Source organism: Anolis sagrei, chromosome 6 (assembly GCF_037176765.1).
Source record: "Anolis sagrei isolate rAnoSag1 chromosome 6, rAnoSag1.mat, whole genome shotgun sequence".
In the NCBI taxonomy this organism is placed as follows: Eukaryota; Metazoa; Chordata; class Lepidosauria; order Squamata; family Dactyloidae; genus Anolis; species Anolis sagrei.
Genome location: NC_090026.1, coordinates 59963589 through 59976871, shown reverse-complemented (window position 1 = coordinate 59976871; position 13283 = coordinate 59963589). Strand labels below are relative to the sequence as shown.

Genomic DNA, 13283 nt, shown 5'->3' with positions numbered 1-13283 from the left:
CTTTAGATAATCCTCCCTGGCCACAAGATAATGCATTTGTCAGTTTCTTGATTAGGATTTTCCTGTTAAGTGATGAGATGATTCTGTGAAATGGCATGGGCAGTTGTCACAATCTCTTTAGAGTAGCCTCTCCCACCAAGTAGTACAAAATGAGCTCCTTGAAATAAGTCATATAACGACAAGGATAACACGGGCATATTATTCTGAATTATCCCGGAAAATGCAGGCTAGAACCAGTTTGAAAACCAACATCATGGTATTGCTGACAATTAAGGTATTACTCTTCTCCAATAGCATTGCACCTGAAAAGAATTTTTGCAGTGCAATTTTTTGGATACTCAGGGGAATGACATCTAAGTTTATAAAAAGGAATTGAAGATGACTTGATAATACATTGTAACCAATTTGCACAACATATTGAGTATAAAACTACTTTCATTCACTCTAGTTCAGCGTTTCTCAACCTGGGGGTCGGGACCCCTGGTGGGGTCGTGAGGGGGGGTGTCAGAGGGGTCGCCAAAGACCATCAGAAAAAACAGTATTTTCAGTTGGTCATGAGGGATCTATGGGGAAAGTTTGGCCCAATTCTATTGTTGGCGGGTTTCGGAATGCTCTTTGATTGTAGATGAACAATAAATCCCAGTAACTACAACTCCCAAATGTCAAGGTCTATTTTCCCCAAACTCCACCAGTGTCCACATTTGGGCATATTGAGAATTTGTGCCAAGTTTGGTCTTGATCAGTCATAATTAGAGCTCACAGTGCCCTCTGGATGAAGGTGAATTCCAAAACTCAGGGTCAGTGCCCACCAAACCCTTCCATTATTTTCTGTTGGTCATGGGAGTTCTGTGTGCCAGGTTTGGTTCAATTCCAGCTTGGGAGTGATCCTGGACTCATCGCTGAGCCTGGAACCCCAGGTCTCAGCGGTGGCCGGGAGAGCTTTTGCACAATTTAAACTTGTGCGCCAGTTGTGCCCGTACCTTGGGAAGTCAGATCTGGCCACAGTGGTCCACGCTCTTGTTACATCCCGAATAGATTACTGCAATGCCTTTGAAGACTGTTTGGAAACTTCAATTAGTCCAGCGGGCGGCGGCCAGATTACTCACCGGAGCGTCACACAGGGAACATACCACCCCTCTGTTATGGCAGCTCCACTGGCTGCCGATCCAGTTCCGAGCACAATTCAAAGTGCTGGTTCTGACCTACAAAACCCTATATGGCTCCGGCCCAGCGTACCTGTCCGAATGCATCAACTTCTACGTCCCGCCTCGGAGTTTAAGATCTTCTGGGGAGGCCCTGCTCTCGGCCCCACCTTTATCACAGGTGAGATTTGTGGGGACGAGGAGCAGGTCCTTCTCGGTGGTGGCCCTTCGCCTGTGGAATTCACTTCCCAGGGAAATTAGGTCATCGACATCCCTCCTCTCTTTTAGAAGGAAACTAAAAGCATGGATATGGGACCAGGCCTTTGGGTAATCTGGCAGATAGACAAAGGATAATGACGACTAGAATTGATAGGATTTGACAATGTGGAATGAATTTACAGATTCTGAGCTGGCGAATGTTGAACATTAGATTGGTTTTTGTTGATTGTGATGTATAACTTGATTGTTTTAATTGTTTTATAATTGCTGTTGATACATGTTTTATCTTAATGTCTGTTGTTGGCATCGAATTGTGCCTTTTGTAAGCCGCCCTGAGTCCCCCCTCGGGGGTTGAGAAGGGCGGCGTAGAAATGTGCAAAATAAATAAAATAAATTATTGGTGGAGTTCAGAATGCTCTTTGATTTTAGATAAACTATAAATCCCAGCAACTACAACTCCCAAATGACAAATTCAACCTCCCCCCTCCCCAACCCCACCAGTATTCAAATTTGGGCGTATTGGGTATTTGTGTCAAATTTGGTCCAGTGAATGAAAATACATCCTGCATATCAGATATTTACGTGGCAATTCATAACAGTAGCAAAATGACAGTTATGAAGTAGTAACGAAATTATGTTATGATTGGGGGTCACCACAACATGAGGAACTGTATCCAGGGGTCGCAGCATTCGGAAGGTTGAGAACCACTGCGCTAGTTGGATGGCATAGTTGATCTAGGTGGTCTACTGAACTTGTGGCTGAATGTTGCCTTTTTTGTTTATAAAACAACATCGGCATATATATAACAGCGGTATAGATATGGGGAGTGATTCCAGCGTGCCTAAAATATCTGCTTTGAACTGGGATGTATGGCAGTGTGAACTCAGATTAACCTGGTCAAAGCAGATATTGAGGGGTTTTCTGCTTTGATATTCTGGATTATATGGCTGTGTGGAAGGGCCCCAGAGTACACTATGAACCCAAACTGATGGATCTGGACCAAACTTGGCATGCATATCTGATATACTTAAATTTGAATACTGATGGGTTTTGAAGGGAATTGGCCTGCACATTTTCGAGTTGTAGGTACTAGGATTTATAGTACACCTGCAATCAATGAGCACTTTGAACTCCAAATGACCAGCAAAAAATACTGAAGGCCTTTGTGGAGAGTTTACCTTGATCTGGGGGAGATGTAATTAATACAAACATCTTATATTAATTCAGCATACAAACACATTTATAGATAGGATTTAGTTTCTTTATGTCGAGAATACAGGCCATCAATCTTAATCAATAGTCCATAGTCCAAAGTCTTTAAGTATACATCTTATGAAAGTCCAAATTGTATAACTGTAGTCACTGCTTCTCAAAGCAAACATATAGGAAAATAAGGTACCACCTTAAAGTGTGGGGAGGCTAAATTAACTGATTTATGAGGCCATAAAGAAGACTCCAGCAAAAGCATTCCAGCGGGGAAGCATGCGGGGAATGCGGAAGTGCTTCATCAGCGTCGCAGATGGCCGATGAAAGCAGACAGCTCCCCTGGCGGCCAGAAAAAGTTAAATAACCTCTGTGTATGTCTGTATAGGTTTGTATGTCAAAAATTGGCATTGAATGTTTGCCATATATGTGTACAATGTAATCCACCCTGAGTCCCCTGCAGGGTGAGAAGGGTGGAATATAAAAGCTATAAATAAATAAATAAATATAGTAAATTGTTCCTGCATAAGTCCAAATGACATCTGCACCCACCTCCACTGAGCTCTAAAGCGAACTGCTAACGTTAAAGTCCAAAAGCATATTAATAACAAAATGGAGTCTTGACTCTGAACATGCTTAGTGCAATCACATGTCTGTAGCCCTTCCCACACCAAAGTGGTCAGGCAAACTGGCAAATCAATATACAGTATGCATACAATACAGGTCAGCAAATAGATATAAATGCACCGGGACTGTGGCGCAGCTGGCTGGGAGTCAGCTGCATTAAGATCACTACTAACTGAAAGGTCATGAGTTCGAAGCCAGCCCGGGTCGGAATGAGCTTCCGACCAATTTGTGTAGCTTGCTGTTGACCTTTGCAGCCTGAAAGACAGTTGTATCTGTCAAGTAGGAAATTTAGATACTGTGTGTGGGGGGGAGGCTAATTTAAATAATTTACGATGCCATAAAAATCTCCAGCAAGCATGCAAAGAATGAGGAAGTACTTCATCAGTGTCACAAATGGATGGTGAAGCGACAGCTCCCCCAGTGGCCAGAATACCCTCATCAAAAGCTGGAATGTTAAATAGCTTCTGTGTGTCTGGCTATATATGTTTTGTTTCTATGGCATTGAATGTTTGCCATGTATATGTGCATTGTAATCCATCCTGAGTCTCCTGTGGGCTGAGAAGGGCGGAATATAAATACTGTACATAAGTGTAGTTCACTTACATCCAGAGAGCACTGTGAACCCAAACACCAATTGATCTGGACTAAGCTTGGCACATATACCTGATATGCTGAAATTTTAATATTGGAGAGTTTTTTTGGGGGGAGGGGGGGAATGACTTTATTTTCTGGGGGTTGTTGTTCACCCACAATCAAAGAAACTGTGACCTCCCCAATGATGGACCTAGACTAAACTTGGCACACAGAACCCCCCCCCCCCCCATGACCAACTGAACTTACTGTAAAGGTTTGGCCGGGGGGGGGGGGGATCACTCACTGTAATGGGAGTTGTACTTTATCCTACAGCTAGAGAGCACACTTAACCCCACCGATGCATCTACAACAAACTTGCCCAATGTAACAAACTTCAAGTACTGATGGAGTTTTTCAGAGTTAACCTAGCATGATGTGAGTTAAAGTTCACCCACAACCTTATGCATTATGTACAATTAAAAAAAAAACTTTTTCAAATAACCCGGGCAATGCTGGGTACCCAAGCTTGTTTAAAATAATGAAAAAAATTATGGAATGTGACTTCAAGCAGAAAAAGTGTGCCCATGTAAGGTTAGGGTTTGTGGGAGATGTAGTCAACAATTAACTTTCCCAATCTCTAGATATGCTGTAGCAGCATGGACACAGTGGACAAATTATTACCACATACTAGTGTGCCGTTCTAAATGTTCCCTTGAAAATTGTAATAAAGTTAAATGGTTATTGCTGCTGTCCTGGTTGGAAAATAACGTAGGCACATCCTGCCAAATTCTATAGTAAAGAAGTAACCTCTTCCTAACATCCAGAGTTTCTGGGCAATAACTAAAAGGCAGGAATTATAATTAGATACTTATTTTAAAACCGAGCTCTAAAATGTCACTTCTGTTGAGTTTAAATGAATAAATGATTTAAACAGCTTTGATGATATTAGAATAATGTTTCCAAAACCTCTGATAACTCTGGCACATTGCCACATGTTGACATATTAAGGACTAGCCGCCCCCTGCCACACATTGCGGTGGCCCAGTCTGTTGATCTGGAAAATAAAGTAATGAGGTGTTGGTTTGTAATATATGTAATTTCTTTATGCTTGTGGGTAAACAGTATTTCTTGTTGTGTCTTTGTCAGTGTTGATGTGTAGATTGTCTGGTTTGCCTACTCTAGAACATGCAACATATCATTGTCCTTCTTTAGGAGTCCCTTTCAAATCTATGATACTATATCTGTGTGTGTATGAATCATATATATCTATTTATATATATGTCTGGATGGCTCTTTGTCAGGAGGGCTTCGATTATGTTTTCTTGTCCTGGTGAAAGGAGTTGGACTGGATGGCCTTAAGTACTGAGGTTCTGTGTGGGAAGTTTGCCCCAATTCTGTCATTGGTGGGGTTCAGCATGCTCTCTAATTGTAAGTGAACTGTAAATCCCAGTAACTACAACTCCCAAATGTCAGCTCACGACAGCTGGGCTCAATGATGACACGAGACTTCCAACGTAATCAAACAAAGAACTTTACTATCAGATACTCAGACACAGAAAAAGCCGGGATTGCCTGATCGCAGCAGGCAACCCCTTATATGTCAAGGTCGATTTCCCCCAAACTCCATCTGTGTTCATATTTGGGCATATGGAATTTTTGTACCAATTTTGATCCAGATCCATCATTGTTTGAGTCCACAGTGCTCTCTGTAGGTGAACTACAACTCCCAAACTCAAGGTCAATGCCCATCAAACCCTTCTAGTGTTTTCCGTTGGTCAAGAAAGTCCTGTGTGTCAAGTTTGGTTCAATTCCATTATTGGTGGAGCTCAGAATGCTCTTTGATTGTACGTAAACTGTAAATCCCAGCAACAACAACTCCCAAATGAGTGATGGTCAATCCTTGGATTAGTAGGTGTCTTGTGGCCAAATTTGGCGGCAATTCGTCCAGTGGTTTTTGAGTTATGTTAAGCCCACAAACAAACATTACATTTTTATTTATATAGATTTATCTTTCTCAGAAAGAGCCTAAAATGTCAAAAAACCTGGACACAAACAAGCCTGCACAAAACTGTGTTAAAATATAATTCTGATTATAGAGATATGTGATCTAATAAAACAAATTCATTACTTGCCTATCTCCTGAATGCTGGTTTTCATATGGTACCTACATGACAGTATCTCAGTTAGGAGAAAATTTCATAGATGGGCTCCCTTAGAAGACCCTGCCTCATACAATGGTTAGCTTACAGGCCAGACTCCTCGAGGACATCACAAGTGTGCCTCCTCAGCTAATCTTCAGATCCATATTGGTTAGTTCAATGGAAAGTGAAAATTCAAATACTTACAGTTCTAAACTGCTTAAGAAAGCTAAGTCCTTGGATGTGCCATTGATTCCTTTAGGATTTACTCTCTAAGTGTACCTAGGACTGCAGGATTACTCTTCTGAATTCAAAATATTTACTTTGATTTTCAAAGTTTTAACTTCACAGCACATTCTTACAGCGCATGCTCTTTCTAAAATAGCAACTCAGCACTAGGGCAGAGAATATCCCAGGATTTCTCTGTCATTGGAAGAAGCTCTAACTACTTTGCATCCAAGCTAGCTTTGAGTTTAGATAGGGAAAGACCTGCTCTTTCTAGTAGAGCGACTCAGGGCTAGGGTAGAGAGCATCCCAGGATTTCTCCACCATTGGAAGAAGCTAACTCAGCAGCTGAAGGGAAAAGTAAGAAAGGAACATCCACACGATTTTTTAAGTTGACTGTATTTGTAACTTCAACAAGTTGTGCCAAGCCTGTCAAGGACTTTGAGAAAATAAAAATCTTGTTTGATGTTCAATCTGGAGATATCTTAGTTGCTGGGACACCTGAGCTTCATAGTAAGGCTCCCGCGATCCATCCGGCTAAAGAAAGAAGCACATCATAGTTTCAGTCTTGAAGTGCCTAGGTGTGACTGCACACTGCCCCTCTTCCTTTGTATAACACAACTCTCTTAATTGATAATTCGAAGCAGTGATGAGTTGGCTGCGAGCAAGCAGACTAAAAGTGAATCCTGCAAAAACGGAGATACTCTGGCCCGGCCAGCTGCCAGAATTAATCCAGTCTCTGCCTGATTTCGATGGGGAAGCTCTGGTTCCATCTGCCACTGTTAAAAGCCTTTGGGTTATGCTGGACTCATTGCTGACGATGGAGGCCCAGATCACTGCCATAAGTAAGCAGGCCTTTTTTCATTTTCGCCAGGCAAGGAAATTGGCATCCTACCTTTCGGTAGAAGCATTGGCAACAGTAATCCACACAATAGTCACCACGAGGTTGGACTATTGCAACACCTTATATGCCGGCCTTCCGAAGTCAACAACCCAGAAGATTCAGATGGTCCAAAATGCAGCGGCCAGGCTGCTAGCAGGATCATCTATAAGATCCCATATCACACCGATTCTACAACAACTGCATTGGCTACCAATAGAACATTGGGTCTCTTACAAGATACTGATCCTGACATTTAGAGCTCAAAATGGCCAAGGACCTATATATCTTAGGGACGGCCTCATTCATTTTCTCCATCAGGGTCACCTCGATTCACCCAGGAAAATCTCCTATATATACCGGGCCCTAGGGAGGTACACTTGGAAGCTACAAGGCGTAGAGCTTTTTCGACCTATGCTCCAATTCTGTGGACCTCATTGCCTCCATACATTAGAGCAATGTTGGAGTTGCGACCTTTTGTAAAGGCACTCAAGACTTGGCTGTTTGGTTGTGCATTTAAGTCATCAGATCTAATTTGCCAAATAGTCACTGTTGAATGTTTTTATATTGTGTAAATGCTATTTTAGACTGTAAGTCGCTCGGAGCACCTTGGTGGAGAGCAACTAATTAAGAAATAAAGTGAAGTGAAGTGATATCTGTGCCTCACTGAAGCATTGTGGGATCTTCTCCAATGTCTGGTTACCATTCTGCTACTTTGTTTTATACCATGTGTATGGAACTCTTGGTGGCGTAGTTGGTTAAACCCCTGTACCGGCAGGACTGAAGACCAACAGGTCGCAGGTTCAAATCCGGGGAGAGTGTAGATGAGCTCCCTCTGTCAGCTTCAGCTCCTCATGCAGGGACATGAGTGAAGCCTCCCACAAGGATGGTAACACATCAAAACATCTGGACATCCCCTGGGCAGCGTCCTTGCAGATGGCCACTTCTCTCACACCAGAAGTTACTTGCAGTTTCTCGAGGCGCTCCTGACACAACCAAACAAACAAACAAACAACAACAACAACATGTGGATGCCTAATTACAACAGTTTTTCCATCACTGGAGTAGGCACAATTATTGCTTTCATGTGGATTTTTTATCAAAGAAAAATATAATTGTAATGTATCTGGTGATGTCAGATATCTTTTCAATTTTGTACTTTTTGTATAATAAGCTTATATATAAATATGGAGTCTCCGGTGGCGCAGTGGGTTAAAGCCCTGTGCTGGCAGGATTGAAGACCCGACAGGTCGCAGGTTCGAATCCGGGGAGGGGCGGATGAGCTCCCTCTGTCAGCTCCAGCTCCTCATGCGGGGACATGAGAGAAGCCTCCCACAAGGATGATAAAAACATCAAATCATCCGGGCATCCCCTGGGCAACGTCCTTGCAGACGGCCAATTCTCTCACAACAGGAGCGACTCCTGACACAACAATATATGTGTGTGTGTGTGCATTTTGCCCATAGTTTTTCAAAGACTAGACCTGCTAAGTTGATGCTTCTGCTCGAAGGACGTATTCAAACAATGCTTGTGTTGAATTTCCTTACTGTAAATGGATGCCTGTGATCACATTTAATTTCCACCTGACTAATTTAATGCATTCAGAAGACTTGTTAAGTCGTCTCCTTCTTTTCTTGTCCCCACCTGCTATGCTACACACATGCTTGGACACAGCTAGGTTTTGCAAGATATAAGTCTTAATTATTTAACATTAGAAATGAGATCCCAAAGCAGCATAGCTCTACTTGGTTTCTATTACGTCCTGTAGATAATTCAGCATCTGCTCACAGCACTAACTTGTAAACATTTACACAAGGCATTAAGGACAGCCCCAGCACAAACACATTTGAAGAAGTCTTACCTAAAGGTTAATTCATGTTGGATATTGCTTCTGAGCACATGAAATGAGTAGAGTTTCTTTTGGTTACATGTATGTCATTAATATTGCTTAGAAAACCAGATTTAAGGACCATTTTTTTTTAAAAAAACATACTATAAGCAATGCAAACCATGCAAACCATTACTGCAAATAATCATAAGCGTAAGTGCAAGAGCAAACGTTTAATGGATTTGATGCTTTGTTCAGTTTTGACATTCTATAATAATTAAACTGTGACTGCCTACTATTGTCATAATTATTACAATAGTTTTTAGTAGATTGGTCTCAGAGAAACTTGTGATGCAGTGCCAGAGCTGGCAAAGGTCTGTGCTGTCACAGGTGCTGAAACTGTGATCTCGTTGATTCTGAGCCAAGAGGAAACCCAAGTCGACAAATGACTTGAAGGCACAAACACGCACAGGGGGAAAAAAAGATGTTAGAAGATATATAGCAAAGTGTATTCAGGTGTAATGTAATGTCATTAAAAAAAGGTAAAGGCAGTCCCCTGACATTAAGTCCAGTCATGTCTGACTCTGGGGTGTGGTGCTCATCTCCATTTCTAAGCCGAAGAGCCAGCGTTGTCCGTAGACACCTCCAAGGTCATGTGGCCGGCATGACTGCATGGGGCACCGTTACCTTCCTGCCAGATCTACTCACATTTGCATGTTTTCGAACTGCTAGGTTGGCAGAAGCTAGGGCTGACAGCGGAAGCTCACGCCGCTCCCCGGAATCGAACCTGCGACCTTTCGATCAACAAGCTCATCAGCTCAGTGCTTTAACCCACTGCGCCACCGGGGGCTCCTGTAATGTCATTACTGTGTCCTTTATGCCTTCTTAACTCTGGGCCTAAATTACCTTTGATTAAAATCATAGAATAAAATCATAGAGTTGGAAGAGACCTCGTGGGCCATCCAGTCCAACCCCCTGCCAAGAAGCAGGACAATCGCATTCAAAGCACCCCCAACAGATGGCCATCCAGCCTCTGTTTAAAAACCTCCATAAAAGGAGCCTCCACCACACTTCGAGGTAGAGAGTTCCATTGCTGAACAGCTCTCGTGGTCAGAAAGTTCTTCCTAATGTTCAGGTGGAATTTCCTTTCCTGTACTTTGAAACTATTGCTCTGCATCCTAGTCTCCAGGGCAGCAGAAAACAAGCTTTCTCCTTCCTCCCCATGACTTCCCCTCACATATTTATACATGGCTATCATGTCTCTGTTCAGTCTTACAATAATATAATACTAAACTTTATTTATACCCTGCCACCATCTCCCCAATGGGGACTCGGAGCGGCTTACATGAGGCCAAGCCCAAACAACAATTACAATAAAGAAAAACGAAAAATGCAAATTGAAAATGTGAACAACAAACAACAACATCATAGATGTTGCCATAGATGCAGGCGAAACGTCAGGAGAAATGCCTCTAGAACATGGCTCTATAGCCCGGAAAAAACCCACAAGAACCTAGTGATTCCAGCCATGAAAGCCTTCGACAATACATTGAACAACATCATAATTACATAAAACATGTGAATACATAACAATGTAAAAATTACAGTAAGCACAAGCACAATGACAATGGGCGAGCTACATGTAATGATTAAAAAAAGAACTGATTAAAACTAATTAAAAACTCCGGCGAGATAAAAGAGAAGCAGGTTATTTGCAGAGAAGGGCTCATTATAGCGGGGTTGTGGAATCAGGCTTTCCCACGAGGGGGGGGGGGAGTATACTCCAATGACAGAACATTGAGGCTGAGCAATAATGTGAAATTGTATACCTACTCACCTTCTCTTCTGCAGGCTAAGCATGCCCAGTTCTTTAAGCCGCTCCTCATAGAATCATAGAGTTGGAAGAGACCATATGGGACATTCAGTGCAACCCCCGGCCAAGAAGCAGGAATATTGCATTCAAAGCACCCCCGACAGATGGCCATCCAGCCTCTGTTTAAAAGTCTCTAAAGAAGGAGCCTCCACCACACTCCAGGGCAGAGAGTTCCACTGCCGAACAGCTCTCACAGTTAGGAAGTTCTTCCTAATGTACAAGTGGAATCTCCTTTCTTGTAGTTTGAAGCCATTCTTCCATGCCCTAGTCTCCAGTGCAGAAAACAAGTTTGCTCCCTCCTCCCTATAACTTCCCCTCACATGTTTATACATGGCCATCATATCTCCTCTCAGCCTTCTCTTCTGCAGGCTAAACATGCCCAGCTCTTTAAGCCGCTCCTCATAGGTCTTGTTCTCCAGAACCTTGATCATTTTAGTCGCCCTCCTCTGGACGTATTCCAAGTGTGTTCTGACCAAGGCAGAATAGAGGGGTAGTATAACTTTCCTGGATCTAGACACTATACTCCTATTTATCCAGGCCAAAATCCCAATCTTTGTTGAGCTTTGTTGAAGGGATGGTTAATGTTCTATTCTTAGCCATAATTTCCTTGAAGATTCCCTGCCTTATATAGAGAATAACCGTGCTTTCCTTTGTGGACAGCTATCTGTGCTGAGTACTGAGAAAACACATTCCTTTCTAAATGCTTTACATGGAAAGACAATAAGGTGTCCATCCCATGGCAGGAAAGGTTTATTCGACCGTATCTCTCTCCATTAACCAGCCCGAACCCTTCAATCTTCAAGCAAGGCCCTCCTTTCACCCTTGCCAGTCTCTCAGACTCACCTTGTGGGTACAAGGGAGAGAGCCTTCTCCTCTGTGGCCCCCTGGCTCTGAAATTCATTACCCGGAGAGATTAGGAAAGCCCCTACGTTAGAAACCTTTAAAAAGAGTCTTAAGACCTGGCTCTGCCGTTAGGCTTTCGGAGAGTAGCCACATAACCTTATGCTAGTGCTCCCTCAACGTTCTTGTCCCAGGAGTCGTTCCCCGCCCCCATGTATGAAGGTTTGTTTATTTTCCAATCTCTCTGAGTTCTCTCTTACAATTAGTTCTGCCCCCTTATCTCACCCAGAGTTTTCAAAATCATTTTATGTACATGCGGCCCGCTCTCTGTCATTACGTTTGGTTCCTATGTTCTGTGTATATTGTTTTATATGTTTTGATATTTTACATTTTAATGTTATGTTGTTTATTTTATTGCAATTTGTAGTGTTATATTGTAGTTTGTTGTTCAGGCTTGGCCCTATGTGAGCCACTCTGAGTCCCTGTTGGGGAGATGGTGACGGGGTATAAATAATAATAATAATAATAATTATTATTATTATTATTATTATTATTATCTGATTCCCACAGATCAGCAGAGCAGAGGAGGTGATAGACAATTAAACAAGCTATCATATTCCATCATTTGAAAAATTAAAGTGTAAAATCATATTAAAAAAATAAAAGTAAAAAATGCAGCAATTTGCCCTATCTATATAAATAAAAATGTAATGTTCGTTTGTGCTACCATCAGAACTCAAAACCACTGGGGGAATTGACACCAAATTTGGACACAAGACACCTAACAACCCAATGTATGTCCTCCACTCAAAAAAAATCGATTTTGTCATTTGGGAATTGTTGTTGCTGATATTTATAGTTTACCTACAATCAAAGAGCATTCTGAACTCCACCAATGATGGAATTGGGCCAAACTTAGCACACAGGGCTCCCATGACCAACAGAAAAAACTGGAAGGGTTTGGTGGGCATTGACCTTGAGTTTGGGAGTTGTAGTTCACCTACATCCAGACAGCACTGTGGACTCAAGCAATGACGGATCTGGACCAAACTTGGCACGAATATTCCATATGCCCAAATATGAACACAAATGGAGTTTAAGGGAAATAGACCTTGACATTTGGGAGTTGTAGTTGCTGGGATTTATAGTTCACCTACAATCAAAGAGCATTCTGAACTCCACCAATGATGGAATTGAACCAAACTTAGCACACAGGGCTCCCATGACCAACAGAAAAAACTGGAAGGGTTTGGTGGACATTGACCTTGAGTTTGGGAGTTGTAGTTCATCTACATCCAGAGAGCACTGTGGACTCAAACAATGATGGATCTGGACCAAACCTGACACAAAAATTCCATATGCCTAAATATGAACACGGATGGAGTTTGGAGGAAATAGTCCTTGACATTTGGGATTTGTAGTTACTGGGATTTATAGTTCACTACAATTAAAGAGCATTCTGAAACCCACAAACGACCGAAATGGGGCAAACTTCCCGCACAGAAGCCCCATGGCCAACAGAAAATACTTAAGGCCATCTATTCCAACTCTCTTCACCAGGGCAAGAAAATGTAATCAGAGCCCTCCTGACAAAGAGCCATCCAGTCATAAATATAGATAGATAGATAGATAGATAGATAGATAGATGGATAGATGGATGGATAGATAGATAGATAGATAGATAGATAGATAGATAGATATTATTCTCTCTCACACAAACAGATATAGTATCAC

The 13283-nt window shown here is 42.2% G+C and overlaps 1 protein-coding gene across 2 annotated transcripts in view; it reads left to right on the top strand.

The window, feature by feature from the left end:
- SLC9A3 (solute carrier family 9 member A3) overlaps positions 1–13283 on the top strand; it is a 96304-nt gene that overhangs the window by 10944 nt on the left and 72077 nt on the right. The gene's annotated exons all lie outside the window — the stretch shown is intronic.